This window comes from Melanaphis sacchari, unplaced genomic scaffold (genome assembly GCF_002803265.2).
Source record: "Melanaphis sacchari strain LSU unplaced genomic scaffold, SCAv2.0 Contig31_pilon_pilon, whole genome shotgun sequence".
Classification (NCBI taxonomy): Eukaryota; Metazoa; Arthropoda; class Insecta; order Hemiptera; family Aphididae; genus Melanaphis; species Melanaphis sacchari.
Genome location: NW_020271193.1, coordinates 204,171 through 219,770, shown reverse-complemented (window position 1 = coordinate 219,770; position 15,600 = coordinate 204,171). Strand labels below are relative to the sequence as shown.

The 15,600-nt window shown below is 27.3% G+C and overlaps 1 long non-coding RNA gene across 3 annotated transcripts in view; it reads right to left on the bottom strand.

Moving 5' to 3' along the window:
* The window catches only part of LOC112596409, a 111,394-nt gene that overhangs the window by 17,048 nt on the left and 78,746 nt on the right, over window positions 1-15,600 (bottom strand). For 2 of the 3 annotated variants that reach the window (XR_003114770.1, XR_003114772.1), the window contains 2 exons: window positions 7,488-7,657; window positions 7,283-7,416 (listed from right to left, as the gene is read on the bottom strand). This is a non-coding gene — a long non-coding RNA (uncharacterized LOC112596409). The remainder of the gene's footprint in view (window positions 1-7,282; window positions 7,417-7,487; window positions 7,658-15,600) is intronic. The other variant, XR_003114771.1, reaches the window with a different exon arrangement.

Here is a 15,600-nt window from a genome sequence, read left to right as displayed (position 1 = left end):
TATTGAGAGGAGATAACCGATTAAAAAGTACATGAATATAAATATTATTACGTATGATACTAGTCTAAAATATGATAACAATCTATATTATCATCTTAGTAGTACACCCTGTGCACCTACAATTTTAACCTTAAACTGGTTTTCATTGATTACAGTTTTGTGCGCAAATGAGTTATAAACTTTTGAAATATAATAAAAACGAGTCTTCATATAGCTTCAAAGTATCTTTTATGCATTGAAGAAGTATATAATAAAGACCTTGTTTCTGCGATAGTCGTATACAGTCCACACGCAACCGTATACAAAAAGGGTATTTTTCAACAGAGTTAAAAGTTCAAATCTCTCGTTACTCTGTGGTAAACGATCTGAATTTATACAAGTTTATCTAAAGAAACGTATCTTTATTTACTTTTGATCAGAAACTCTCTCCACTACTCCAAAACCACAAGTGCAGAGTACCTTTAATAATTAATTGAATACGTACCTACCTGTTGAATATAAAAATATGTTATACGAATTATGACTATCCCATATATTATCAATCATATTACATAACCATTTTCGATTTTTCGTCAAAAATCAAACAGAGTACCACATAAAAGAACTTTGATATTATTATTTATCGAGAAAACATAAAATATTATATAAGGTATACCGTATACGTGCTTGCTAGTTTTATCGTTTGAAGTGTATACGTACATATACTTATTATTGTATGTACGCAACGAATACATTTAAGGTTAAACGGAAACGGTAAAAATATAAACGTTTAAGGTAATAAAAACATATGTACATACACTCGAACACAAGATTTGCTTTTTTTTTTTGAAAAATGTCGTAATATATTGAATAGTTATCGATCCATGATCATACTGTATAATGTGTAATGTTTGCAATATTAGCGTAAGAATCAACGGATTATCGTTCAAGGGCAACTTCTCATAAAACTTAACTAGTTATTTCGCCGTTATATAATAATAATAATAATAATAATAATAATAATGATAATGATACTCGTATACATCATATATACTCGTATATAATATATATATTTATACGAGTATTATAATATACAATATGCATGTGCAACGCTTATCGTCGTTGCACACACCGCGTATTCACTTGAAAACAATCTCATCACTCAAAAATGGCTTTCGCTTTTATTTTCTCACTTTCCAACAATAATTAAATACTATAATACTACCCTAGATACATGACATAATAATATAATGAGCCATTATTAATGATGTCATATTAATATATATATACACAAGTTTTATATAATATTACGATAATAATTGAGTTCGAAAACCATGAAATTATTTTGTTAAAAAATGCTTACTTTATATATAAAATCGTATTTTTAATATATTTACATACTTTGTGTGTGGTGTTATTATTATTATTATTATTCATAACTTTATTAGTGTATATAATTATTGTTTCTAATCGTATACTCACTTTTACCAATAAATTTACTCCATTAATCTAAATTTGACTTACAGAAGACAAATTGTTATAAATAATTTTTATCTGACTTTTATGTTGATAATAGATTCAAAAGTTATACAGTCATATAACACAAAGCAACACGAAAAAATAGCTACAAATTAATATACAGGATACTTTGTATCATGTATTTATTTATGAAAGAATTATAAGCACGTGAATAATATATTATATATTATTTTTATATGATTTATTCTGCCAATAATTGTTACTAAATAAATATTTTGTTGGCGGACTTTTACACATTTAATTCCTTAAATTTTTTAAGATACTGTCTGTTTCATGAATAAAAACCTCGAACCACTCTGTATTTATCGCCATACAATATATAGTGTGATTTAATATGTAGAAAACGGATTGATCGTGATATTTCCAGTGCTTGAGGTCACGACAGTTTTAAATTAGCCTATATAATATATATGTTGTACAATATACTTAAAAGGCGACATTTCGTTGAGAGGAGCGGGTGCCCTCTAGTTAAAAAAGTACCGTTGCCAATTGAATGATAATTATTATTACAATTATTTCCGAGCCATATGCGCACGACGTTGCAGTGTGGCTCCCGTAATTCCCTCGAGAATCGAGACAACAATCGCGACCGTCGCTAATTTTTATAATAGTATATTTCGACCTTATATTAATAATAATTTTATTCTCTCTGGTCGCATCCTCTCATTTTAAATGTTATAAGCGCTGGTGTGAGTTTTCAGAAAACAATAATCATGATGTGATCGGATAACGAGGAAGGGGAAACATTTACAAGCCTGAGTATCATACCTATTCCGCTGATCATCTTTATCTCATACAAGAACGTTTACCTATTCGAAATTACGCGTATTCTCTAAAATTTATTAATCGCTTGTATCACTTTATGTGCGGGTACAAATTGTTTTATGTATAATTTATATCATATATATATACTGTACAGGAAATACGATTTATATTATTATGATATTATGTGCGCATAGATATATGCGTATTTATGCGTGTCGTAAGACCGCTATGGCATGGCGCAAACGCAAGAAACACACGTATTTGTTATAACTACACAAGGCCGGCAGGTATTATTTAAAAAGATTTATAGACAGAAATAGTGCTTCCATCATATTACATATGTAATACTGCAGGGTCGTGATTTTTTTATTTTGAAAAAATTGTTTTTATACGGCTTGAAGTATACTTGTAAAATTATTCATGTATTAGTAATATTAGTATACCACTACAATTTTACATAAAAATATAATTTCTTAGTGGTTTTTTAGATATTTTTATACAGTGATCAGGAGTAGAACACTTAAAAAAAATATGTAAAAATATCGTGAATATTGCACATAATTTTTTTCTTTTTTTTAATAATAAACGTTTAAAGTTCTTACAACTGTAACAGTTGTTACTTTCTTAAGTGAAATGGACATAACTATATTAATAGGTATAGTTGGTAATTTAAATCACAATTTTTCTTTACCATTTTATTCTGCTAATATAAGCTTGAAATGCTTATTAATAAATTAAACTATATTTTTGAATTGTGGATATATTTATAGATATCAACATTAAAAAATAATTCTACTGTTTAAATATTTAGTTTATTTTCAAAATCATGAAATAGATTTAAACGACACATCTACCCGCCGTATTAGACAAATGTGTACCAACTATTATAAAAAAGTTGAGCAAGTGGGCATCGCTCTGCTGTACGATAGATCTTGAGGGATTCATTTTAATGGATATGTTAAATTTAAATTAAATGATATATCAATGTTTACGAAAAGTGATTCTATACAGTTTATTAACCATTACTAAGTATATTTTATGTTATTTTTTTTTAAATTGTTACCAGAAAAAATAATTTATTTTAATATTAGTAATACTGTAAGTTGAAATAATTTTTGACAAAAATATTGCGTTAAAAAATATCGTTATGGCAGTGGCACCAAACCTATATATGAACTGAAGCGATCACTTCATATAAAAAAAATAGTGGGTGGTTTTATTTGTATATATGTTTTTGTTTTTTCATTATATAATACCTACACTAAATAATTAAATAAATAACTTAAATTATTAATTATTAGAGGTAGATAACATTCTCAGTAGTGGAGGTGTATAAATATTTTGGTTTTGCTTCACTTAAATTTATATGACTCGGCGCCTCTGATTATGTGTATAAAATATAATAATATATACGTAAATGTTTTATGTCCCCACCAATAACTTTTTTAAACTATAACAAATTAATGAATATTGTGATTCAGGGGCATATCTAGAATTGTTTTTAGAGAGGAGGAGAGGACACACACTGCTTAAAATTTTACCAAATATACTGCCAAAAAGAAAAAAATCAAGTGGGCTAGAATCATAGAAAACAAAAAAAAGGTTATCAGATAAAAAAGGCTGCCAGTTTCCCAAGAGACTAATAATCTCAATAATGAAAAAAAAGTGATCAAATACGGTGAATGGGGAAGGGGGCACAGGCCCCATGAGCCTCCCCTTAAATATGCCCTTGTCATAATTCATAATTTAAATAATATGTAATTTCGTCCAAATTTGAACTTAAAATGTCTAAAAATTATGTTTATATATTTTTAGTTTTAATATAAATCACTAATGACTCATGGAAAACTTCGTTTTACATTTTGAAGTCTTAACTATAAAAATTTCACATTTTAAAAATTTTAAAATACTAAAGGATTTACAAATTTTCGTGAATTTGAGAAATGTCAAAATTTTAACTTCAAATACTTATAATCAAGATAAATTGAGCTTATGTACTTACTTTAAACATTTTTAGATATTTGTATGAAAAACTTAATATGTGGAATCTTGTATGAAATTTTCAAATATTTTTAACTAGCATATATTTTTTTTTTATTAACATTTATAAAAAAAAAATTTTAATTTTGAAATATTCATAAGTAATCCAAAAAGAATCGAAATATTTTTTAAATTTTACTATGTATGAAAAATATAATTATAAAACATTTTTATGAAAATTTCAAAATCTACAATTATTGATTTTTGAGATACATAAAAAAAAAATAAAATCAATTTTGTAAAAAATTTGATTTACATAAAATTTCTATTTTTCCTTTATTTTTGTTTATTTTTTCCGATTATTTTGAAAAATACTGTAGTTTTAAATTTCGATTTCTCCAAACTACAAAATAAATCAAATTTTCTATTCTAGAATCCTCAAATTAAAACCTAAGCATTTTTTTGAAGACAAAAAAGTAGTACATATCATTGTAAAATCGCTTCTCTCAAAATCTAAAAACCATCTAAAAGAGAGTATAGCTAGTTCTAGTTGTTTTTAAGTTTAATGAGTAAATTTACTTCTCGTTATATTATTGTAAGTTTAGGTTTGGTAAATATTAAAAATTTACTACATAGCTACATTTTACATGCACTTGCAACTTTTGAACTTCTTTCCTTTCTTTTCTTCTTGAACCTAAATCGACGTTAGGGTCGGCAACCTATGGCTCGCGCAATTACAATTTATAATTGGTATAAAAATATGAAATATCATATTATGTTAGTTGATAACCTAACTTTGTTAATATATACCATATTAAATTCATATAGGTACTAAATGATGATGAAACTTAAATAAATTAAATTAAACTGTAAAATGTAAATAAAATAAGGTGTATGATCCGTGAACATTTTTTTTTATTTTATTTTTTACTCTTGACACCAAAAATTTTGCCAATCCCTGTTCTAAACTATGGTTAATGCACCCTTAAAGGAAGGATGCATATGTTACATAGACGCAACGTGATAAACAATTTTGTCGTTGTTAAAGATTGCTGTACGAACTTGTAAATGTTGACCTAGTTTAGTGTGTACAGATATGAGATATTGATTATCCTAAGCACATAATATTATACATATGCGAACGCGCGGCATATACGTGTACGTAGTCCAATTTTGGAACGCGTCACATGCGTTCTCTGTTGCAGCGATTTTCTGTGGAAGATAGCCAACAATATAGTATATAGGTAGAAACGGTGATGCACGCGCAAAGCTCGCGTTGAAAGTCACTCGGCTCAGTTTCGTTCTCGTGTGATCACTCTAAAAATAGAGGTGTTCGAATCCACTCTGTGGACAATCGGAAACACTATCGTAATAATTCTACTGGTTGACGAACTATATACAATGTGATTTTTTATAGCTCACCCCGTTTTTACAATTTGATAATTATAAGCGTTACTTTTCAAAATTATTTTTTGAATTTTTAAGTGTGTGCTCCTCAAAGACAATTTTTTTATGTATATGGCTAATAAAGAATGATTTTTATAAAAAAAACCTTTTTTTGCGAGTTTTTAATCAGATTTATTTAATATATTGAAATAAAAATTACATCGTGTAATATTCAAATTAATCTATTAAAAATTTAAATTAATTAAAATTATAATTAGGCATATTTAATATTATATATATCTGGAACCAATGGTTAATAGTTTTCAATAAAACATAGGTAATTTTAAGATAATTAAATTGACTTATTATTAATAGTGATTAACATATATTTTATTTATAGTTACAGGTTCTAAATTCATACTTTTTTGTAATATCAATACTTAAATATTCAATATTATCTTTTGTACCTTAAATTCAATGTATTGGCATTTAAAAAAATATTTGCTGCTGCTAATTTAATGATATGTTGAGTTTTATTACCATATTAAGATAAATCTGAAATAGTATAGGCAATATTATTAAAAATACGATCTTTAGGTGATCTAAAAAATTCAAAAATCAGAATTCGGAGAATAAATATATTATTATAGAACCATGAAGCGAGAATGCTTAAAAAAAAATCACTATACAAATACATATACAATATAACATAGACTGAGAATATCACTAAATCTCGTGTGTTTTCTCGGTGTGCATGTGAGTAATGACGATTAATTGTCTGAAAAAAATGCCATCACAATAAAAAAACAAGAGCAAAAAAACAGACCCGTACAGCCCTCCCGCTGACATATGTGGTACACGTGTGTGACAGTGACGATGACGATCTCTCCGGTGGTCGCACGAGCATATTTTAAGGAAGGCAAAAAATTCGTCTCTTTCTTACGCTCCAATAAAATATCTTTTCCTGCACGATCGAAAGCGCTTGTCTCACTACAGTGTGTGCAGTATAATATTTGACGACCACTCTGCGTGTGTTTCGAGAGTTGTAATAATACATCATATCAAATTTTTTATTACGAACGGCTGTTGCAGCTGACGAACGTTTGCGAGCGTGTGACTACAGTATATACATCGTATATTATTATCATATGAGTTAGGGTTCATGGTAATTAAAATAATTAGTCAAACGAGTTAGAGATGGTATCGCATCGACGCCCGGGTTCTACATAAACTAGACAAATATAACCGCTGATAATACTATAAATAATACAAAGACTACTTTAGTAATACCATTATTATAACTATTTCTAAAATATATATATGTTCAATAATAAATGTAAAGTAACGTCGAATTATTATCATAAACGTTTACGACAAGCGCAGTGCTAGGTATTATATTAACAATTTAAGTAAACTTGGGTTCCAATCATTTACATCAAAAATATTTATATTGGAGCATAGACGAGTTTTTGAGGGACTAGGATCCTCAATTAACGCCAATGCGAATGTAATATTTTTATTGCTTAGTTGTTTGGTTATAAAAAAAAATAGTAGTTTTAATACTAGATAAAGTACGATAATTAATGTGAATGAAATCTATAAAACTAACTCTATAGGTACATATAATACTCACCGATTTCGATGTTGTTGCCACTACAACAAACACGTTTTTATTAATTATTCTTTTTCAGTCAATGATTCTTCACCGTTGAGACTCACAACGTTGGTCGTTCAGGGGGATAAGCACTTCGAGTAGTTATTTTTATACTGAAAATTTTTGACAAACTATTATTATTATCATTGGAATATTGTAAAGAGCTCAAATAATAATAATCAACTCATCATCGTGCTTCATATGTTACGTATGTATTGAAATGTATTACGTGCAGTTTGATTGTGTTATTCGATAACCGACGAACGTCCCTGCAAGGTGTTACCTCGCGTGTATATGGCTTCTTTGAGATGCATTCAGTATAATGACTGAAATTCGATCACGGTTGTCCAACGACTAAACATAAAAATAATATTTATTTAGTTTTTTATCTTTTAGTTATTCAAAATAACCACTGTTTAAACCCTTTTAGTTTTATACGATCATTTTATTTGAGTCTCAAGAATGTTTTTTTGAACGTCCGACTTAATTATATTAAGTAGTACCTAATTTTAGATATGCATGTAACGTGTGTAAATACATATATAATATATACAAGTATACTTTCTGTTGAAAAATATAAAAATAATATTCGAAAAACTTTACAATGGAATTTATAATATTTGTTCGTGTTTTTTATTTACAAGTAATAATTATATAATCAGATAAAACTTATTTTCACATAAAAAAAAAAAAAAACCATAGTAATTGTCCCACGTTAGAAAAAATACATTATAGGTACATTATTTATAACATTGTATATTGTATAAATAATTACTTTGTTATGCATGTGAAAATAAAATATATATTACATACATGGGGTCTCACCATGCTTAAACCAGTCGATAACTTTTCTTTAGTATAGACTTTTGTTATTGTATAGACCAGGGGTCACCAAATGGGCGGCCCACGAACAAATTTTATCCGATCCACAGACGAAGAATAAATAACATTTATTATGACAAAATTATAATATAATATGTTATTGTATCTATAATTAATTTTTATTTTCAATTTTTCAATTTTTTCAATATTAATTATGTTCTTAATTTTTATAAATAATGACAAATAGTAAATAAAAAAATAATATTCCTATTTCATACAATTAAAAATAATACCTATTATATGTTAAATACAGGTATTTAGAATTTTGATGACTCACGAAAAAATTTCAAATTCTTAATGTGGCCCTTCAAAATTATTAATTGATGACCCCTGTTATAGACCATGTAGTGCTATTGTAATATTATAATCAATAATAACAGTTTGTTATATTTTTAATTCTCTTGAACTTGAAAAAAAAATTACATTTTTAAATTTTATAAAAAAAATCTGGCTATTCAATTTTTGAATTAACCAACGTATTTAATGTATTTTAAATCGAATTGACCTATATGAACAGCACGCACAAAGGGAGGTAATGTAAATAAAACATGTCGACTCTTACTGATATGTTTTATTATTATATACGTTAGGAAAATGTGCGTTGCCAATCGAAAACTAATAATCAATAATTAATTAGTATTATTATTATTATTTATTATTCTTTAATTATTAAAGAATAATAATTGGGAAATGACAAAGTTATAAAAATCAGTTATTTAAATTAAAATGTATTTATGTTATTTTATCATGATGTAAAAACCGAATGTATTTTAAAAAATCATTAAAAATAAGTATAACTTGATGCAAATACATTAGAAGTAAAATATAATTTTATAAAATTTACACATCTAACATTAATGTTTCATAGATATATTGCAACAATTTATAAGTACAATTTACAAGTACTATAGTTTATAATGTTGTATGTATATATATACAAAATCCTACAATTTTCACGTACACACTATTTAGAAATTTTATGCGTATTTTCACCTCCACAATTAAAAAAAAAGATCTCTATTGAATTTATTTTTCATAGACATCCTTGTAACCCTATATAATATTAAAATAACGTAGTCTAGATTTTTAAATTATTCCATTTATCTATAATGAAGTACAGTTTACAATATTAATGCCGCTATATGATATTCAACTTATAGGTTAAAACACCATAAGACTGAAATATTATAACGACGAAATAAACTGTTTAGACGCTTGTATTTTATTACTTTTAATAATTTTTGTACGTGATAAATACGAACGCAATAACTCGTAGGAACATTTTTTTAAATATTTTTATTATATTAAAGTTTTCCACAGCAATATTTTTGCATACCACCAAAAAATATTAAATATTTTATAAAACCGCCGCTAAAATAGAAAATATAGGTACATAACAATATACACTCGACACACGGTGAAGGCGTTTTTCCTTTTATCCCGACAAACACGCATATATATAGTGTGTGGCTTAAACCTAAAATCAAAATCAAATATACTTCCACATAATAAGAATAAGGTAGTTAAAGGGGTATACAATGTAAAAAATATTTATTTATATTGTGGGCATATAAACCGTAATCTTCGAAAACTCCATCAAAGGCTTACGTGTGTATATTTAATATGTATATACCTCATAGTAATTCAGCTTTCCGAACGTCGCGACATCGCGTCGTTGTCGAAAAAACCATTAAAAATACGAACTGCATCTTTACTCAATATGCCTTTTTTCTGCTTCTCTTGTATATACTATACAACGTAGCTCATAAGTACTTATTTCTTACGATAATAACGTGTTTGTGGCGTTTTCGTTTTGCATGAATAGTACGCATAGATATGTTTAGTCACACAATAACATTATATAGGTAATATAGGTATACAGTAAACATACACGTCGATATATCATATATGTTACGGGCAAAGTAAACAATTTGGGAGTTTTCTACAATGCCCGGGCATCTTATACAATGACCGGGCATTACATAAAATGGCCTTCGTATATTGGGCAATATAAATAATATAATATTTAATAGTATTGTCGAAATATAATGGATAATAATGATAATATATATTCATACTGTAATATTTATATTATTAGAAAATATAATATTTATTTTTATTTTTGTATTATTTATTTTCGCATGTACTGCTTCCATAAATCTTGGTAAAAATTAATTATTTGAAACATTTTTTTTTAACAAATTATTTAAATCTGCATTAAAATTTTCCATATTTTAATTATAAGTTAGTAGGTACATAATTTAACTACATTATACAAATGGTCCGTGGTTTCTAAAAAATTAATATTACGAGAATTAACTCTATAAGTGCAATTAGACCTCTAAAACAAGGGATGCTAAAACTATGCCTCACAGAGTCGTGATACTTCTCTAAAACAATAGCAGTTAGGTATAAAAAAAATAAGGGGTACTAAATTTTAACTAGAGGGTGCTAAAAATTCTTTTTCGCTCACCTAGTTGCTCCACTGCTTAACCGGTATAAGTAAAAGATCTTACTTATGGTATTATACGATAAACATTACAATCATAATATAATATGTCATATTTAGTGTGTGGACTTTCCGATTGTAAGGAAATCGATAAGAACAAACGAAAAACACACTAACTAATCCAAATCTACAAATAATAGTCAGTACTTAGTCTGGCTCTAATATTTTGACAATACTTTACTATTAAATGTTATATTATATATATTGCCCAATTTATGAAGGCCATTTTATATAACGCCCGGTCATTTTATAAAAGATGTCTGAGAAAATACCCAAATAATATACTTTACCTGTAACATACGAATATATATTGCATATACCACTCAGCGATGGCTGAAGAGGCTTTTTGCGTTGTTTTTCGTACATTTAAATAATAATATGATGAATGAAAAATGAAATACAACGGAATCAACGAAACGTCATATTTCCATAATATTAGAACATTATCGACGACGTCAGCCAACGCGATTCGATTGAAAATTGTCATGTGGTTCGATCTTATTGGCCACGAGACTATAAATCCATACTTAATCGAAAAACAAAAAAAGAACGCTACGCCCACGATGATATTATTGTTCGATAAAAAAAAAGATTTATCTGTGTTATTATGACGATGTTTAAATGCGAATATTTTATTATTATAACGACTACAATATAATAAATGTATCGAATAGACTTTATTATAAGACTTTAAATGACAGGAAATTAATATACGAACACATACGCTTATTTCAAAACGGATTAACATAAAATCAGTTACTGATAAACAATTCATACAGACACTATAGATAAACACTGTCGTTAAATAAATTAATTTCATCCACCGAGAATAAATTTGGAACTTATTAGTACAGTGTATAATAATAATTTATTGGACTATATCGTACAAAATTCTAGATGAAATAGGCACTTGAATATTATAAATAATGGATAACATATACTAAATATGTAACTATAATATTACACAAATAATGTTTAATATTGCAATATATAGTGTATATTATATATATATATACCTGTTATTCATACTACTCAATAAAATTAATTTATAAATTTTATTAAATCAAATTGAATTATATGCGCAATACACTTTAATTTATAACATTCAGAATTCAGATACTCGAATTCAATTTTTTCTAAATGTATTTTATATTTCCAAAACAAATACGCATATTATGCGCATTAAGTCCTGAGCCCTGATAATAATATATACGCATTACTTGACGTTTTTTTATTTTTATTAAATGTATGTACAGGCGATAATAGTAGATAATTTACATTTCCTAGTAGCAGGGAAATGAAAAATCATATTTAAGTATAATATGCATAAACAATATTTACACTTATACCTTTATAATAACATATCATTATGTTATAATATTTATTATAACTTAGTATACTTATTACTTATTATTATACTTATTATATTAGTCACCACGCATGTATAGATATAATACATTACATATTTTATCGTTACCTTCAAATTGACTTTACTTTTACAGGTATCTATATACATAAGACAATATAATATAATAATATAATTATTATCATGTATCAGAAACGTCAATTAAATACGTTTAGACAAACTACATCCACAGCAGGTGCAATTAAATGTAATTATAGAATAGTTAAACATACAAATATAAAATAGATGATAAAACTACAATTATAATAAGCTATATTTACATAATATAGTAGATAACTAATATATAGTCCTATTATATACATGAACATCACCTCAATATTCAATGATTCGAAAATCGATATAAGGTAGATGCGCCAACTTATTCAACATTTGTATTTAACAGTAACCGAATTTGCCTTTTTAATGCATTTAAAATTCTTTTGTGGGTTCTTTTAAGCAATACCAATCGCACAGACTCACGATTCTGATAAGATTATAGTATGTTATACACATTTTCTAACTGAGCCATAGTATAGATAATTATTGTAATATGGAATTATTATAGTATAAGGTTAACATCAATCATGTATAATATATAGTAAAACGCATAAAGTAGCAGGTACACAATTTGTACTACAGTCGATTCCGCTTTATTGGGACACATTGGTTGCGTGTTATTTTGTCCCAATAATCCGAAATGAAAAAAAAAACATATGAATTTATTGAAAAACTGATTTTTTATGTTTTTATTATTACAAATACATATTAGTTATTACAATAACACAATTATAGAAATTTTTTAATTATACAAAAAGAAAAACATAGTTTTATCTATAACCTAAATATTTATAAAAGTACACACATATATATATTTTTTATTATTTTATCTTATTTAAAAAAATTATGAATATTACTTTGTTTTTTACATTTTAATGTTTGTTTACGAATGTAGTCCGAACAAGTATCCAAAGCACTTATCGGGCTTTGTGCCAATTAAAAATGTCCCAATTATCCGGATTCGCGGTCCAGATAAGTGGCGTACTTTTACATTACAAGTATACATTTATTTTTGTAATTTTAGAATTGTCCCGATTAAGCGGTTGTCCTTATTAACCGGTGTCTCTATTAAACGGAATCGACTGTACTTAGTAACTACTTAGATCCTGTGAATAAATTAAAAAACATTTTGATGAATTGTAAATTGGTATAAATTAATAAAAATTAAATTACAGTTTTATTATATGATAGCAATCCAAAATATATTATATATTATGTATTTATATAATAATATACTTTTTCATAATATATAAACCTACATATACTAATGGTAATGTGTAGTACGAACTTTCTTAAAAAAAATGCAAAAAACTATGACTTGGTAAATTATTGTATAGTTATATTGTTTAAAATATAGTTTATAGTTTATATATACATTTATTGTAAGTCCACTTTATTCAAAATTGGATTCTTTTTACCCAAGTCCATCAAATAAAGTGTTAAATTATTTTTATTAATACCGTCATATAGCAATAGGTTAATCTATTTTCTATGTAGATTGAAATTTCAGTTGTCAATATAAAAAAATTCAATTTAACTTCTAAAAACAACAAAATTTACTGTTTCTGTATTTATTATCATATTAGTGATATAAATGATTATATGTGACGCATTAAGCTATCAATGTATATTGTATTTTGTTACGTTACCTTTACATTATATAAACACTATTTATATAGAAACTAAAAACAGACAATATGCATAATGTATGATGCCGATGATTTTATGCTTATATGTAGGTACCTAAAATGTAAGTTATGCGTCACGAACAATAGTGTGTACTGCACCGAGTGAGCAGTTTCATTACAGTGACGGAAGTGATTGTTGCGTTGGTCAATGAGTGACGCGCGCGGTGTAATAATAATAATAATCACGGAACGGTGAACGAGGAATGTGATTATGGCAGTAGGGTAAAAACAAGGACCAAGGTCAGCAGACGGTCCTGAGGGTTTAATGAACTTGAGTCAAACGAGAGCGGGTGGAACAACGCATATTATATACATATATATTAATGGGATGACGGCGGCGCTGATGATGCGGATATGAACGGCGGGGTGCCGAAAATTATGTCAAGGGTGCGGTTTAATTTCCACGCAACAGCGGTGAGTGGTTTCTTTTACTCTCTCTCTCACACATACACTCTCTCCGTTTTTCATTATAATTTCCGATCAAAGTTATTTATAGCAATGATAAATATATCTATACCTATACACCACACTACTGGTGGTTTTATATGTATTATAATTATTATTGTATAATATTGTTATTATAGTTTTTAGTTTTGCACGACCAAAAGAAAAAATCCATAAAAATGTACAATCGTCAGTGGCTCTAGTGACGTCAGTTTAATTTCGCCACTGCGTATTGTATTGTATGTATATATTATAAAATATTATGATTTCGGGGTTGCGGCGGCCATCTTGTGTGACGTCGGCGGGACGCTTTCGTGGGCGGGACGCGCCAGCCGCCCGGCCATCATGTGGTGGCGGTGAGTATAATGTTATCATATATATATATAGTCCCTCGGGACTTTTACAAACCCTTCGCCGCCGTGTGCATGTGACGACTGTCGTCGTCGCGGCAATATGTGTAGTGTATGTGCGCGCGCATGTGTTAGCGTGTGCATTTTCACCCTCACCGTGTATCGTAGCACGGCACACCACAAAAGTCATTCCACGAAAATCGAATTTTCTACATATCATGTATAATATATATTATATGTGGACATTTTCTAACCTTGCACACGACTCAAACTAACATAATATAAAATATCATATATATTATTATCTGTTTTATATTGATAAGTAATGCTAGCGACGCCGACGCCATGACTCCATACCATGTACATAAAATAAATATAACGCCCACGTACATTCATTTTACTTATACGTATATTAAATACACGTAATATACATATATCGTATATTGGCGTTAGTTTTTAAAATTATAACACCAATACCTAAACATACAATTATTTTTATGATAAAACAGATAATGATTTTAGTTACGGTGATTCAACAAATAATGTACCTTTATTATTATACAAAAAACAATATTCTTCTTCTGCAGTTTTAAATCTATAAAGATTGATTTGCAGCAATTAACATGCATTTTTGTCTCTGATCTTCCTCTTTATTACTTGGTGTGAATTACATATGTTATACGGTCAAAGTATACAATTTGGGCATTACATAAAATGGCCTTCGTATATTTGGCAATATAGATTTTATAATATTTGTTAGTAAAGTATTGTCAAAATAAAATTAATTATATATATTAAAACTATAATATTTATACTTATTTTCGCATGTACTGCTTCCATAAATCTTGGTAAAAATTAATTATTTGAAACATTTTTTTTTAACAAATTATTTAAATCTGCATTAAAATTTTCCATATTTTAATTATAATTTAGTAGGTACATAATTTAACTACATTATGCAA